The sequence below is a fragment of the Schistocerca piceifrons genome, chromosome 10, assembly GCF_021461385.2.
Source record: "Schistocerca piceifrons isolate TAMUIC-IGC-003096 chromosome 10, iqSchPice1.1, whole genome shotgun sequence".
NCBI classification, from domain to species: Eukaryota; Metazoa; Arthropoda; class Insecta; order Orthoptera; family Acrididae; genus Schistocerca; species Schistocerca piceifrons.
In genome coordinates, this window is record NC_060147.1 from 29,340,876 (window position 1) to 29,342,880 (window position 2,005).

Genomic DNA, 2,005 nt, shown 5'->3' on the forward strand with positions numbered 1-2,005 from the left:
CTTTCCGTAAGACAGTGCCATGGTGTTCGCTGAAGGATTCGCATAGTGCCATTTCGACAGCCAAAAAAATTTTTATGTAGCCAGTTTTATTCTACTGGGTATCTCTCAGAGATATTCGTATTGTCGGCGTTTATTAACTAAACTAAACTCCGCCCGAACAGGTCTTGGAAGGCCCAACGGCACCGACCGTCCGCCGTGTCATCCTCAGCCCATACACGTCACTGAATACAGATATGGAGGGTCATGTGATCAGCACACCACTGTCCCAGCCGTATGTCAGTCTACGAGACCGGAGCCGCTACTTCTCAATCATGTAGCTCCTCAGTTTGTCTCATAAGGGCTGAGTGCACCCCGCTTGCCAACAGCGCTATTTATCGTCCACGTTTCATTTCCATATATGGCTACACTCCATACAAATACTTTCAGAAACGACTTCCTGACACTTAAATCTATACTCGATGTTTACAAATTTCTCTGCTTCAGAAACGCTTTCCTTGCCATTCCCAGTCTACATTTTATATCCTCTCTACTTCGACCATCATCAGTTATTTGCTCCCTAAATAGCAAAACTCATTTACTACTTTAAGCGTCTCGTTTCCTAATCTAATTCAGTCAGCATCACCCGACTTAATTCGACTACGGTCCATTATCCTCGTTTTGCGTTTGTTGATGTTCATCCTATATCCTCCTTTCAAGACACTGTCCATTCCGTTCAGCTGCTCTTCCAGGTCCTTTGCTGACAGAATTACAATGTCATCGGCGAACCTCAGTTTTTATTTCTTCTCCATGGATTTTAATTCCTCCTCCGAATTCTTCTTTTGTTTCCTGTACTGCTTGCTCAATATACAGACAGAATAACATCGGGGAGAGGCTACAAGCGGTAGCATATAATCTGTGTAATACGGTACAGATCTGGGACACAATATGGCCGCTCACCAGTCTCCGAGTACTCTCAGGTCTCCCTTCAATGCTGCTATAATTTTCCATGTCTGACAGCTACGGCGAGCAGTTCTCGAGAGGTGGAGGTCGCCGCCTACACGGCAGGTCTAAACTCGCAGATCGCGACCATGTGAGACGTGGTCCCACTGTCGGACACTGCCAGCGAGCTGACTCGGCGCGGTTTATACGGCTCTCATTACTCCAAAAAATGATTCAAATGGTTCTGAGCACTATGGGACTCAACTGCTGTGGTCATCAGTCCCCTAGAACTTAGAACTACTTAAACCTAACTAACCTAAGGACATCACACACATCCATGCCCGAGGCAGGATTCGAACCTGCGACCGTAGCGGCCGTGCGGTTCCAGACTGTAGCGCCTTTAACCGCTCGGCCACTCCGGCCGGCTCTCATTACTCCGCAGAGCTCTCTGTGAGTGGAAAACTCGCTTCAAATACCCATCCAGTGACGACTATTGTTAAGGATGACACGGCGGTCGGTCAGTGCCGTTGAGCCTTCCGAGGCATGTTTGGTTTTCATACACGTAGGCTTACACTACTGGCCATTGGAAATGACTATACCACGAACGTGACGTGCTACAGACGCGAAATTTAACCGACAGGAAGAAGATGCTGTGATATGTAAATGATTAGCTTTTCAGAGAATTCACACAAGGTTGGCGCCTATGGCGACACCTACAACGTGCTGACATGAGGAAAGTTTCCAACCGATTTCTCATACATAAACAGCAGTTGACCGGCGTTGCCTGGTGAAACGTTGTGATGCCTCGTGTATGGAGGAGAAATGTGTACCGTCACGTTTCCGACTTTAATAAAGGTCGGATTGTAGCCTATCGCGATTGCGGTTTATTGTATCGCGACAATGCTGGTTGAGTTCCACTGATTCTTAGCAGAATATGGAATCGATGGATTCAGGAGGGTAATACGGAACGCCGTGCTGGATCCCAACGGCCTCGTATCACTAGCAGTCGAGATGACAGGCATCTTATCCGCATGGCTGGCACGGATCGTGCAGCCACGTCTCGATCCCTGAGTCAGCAAATGGCGAC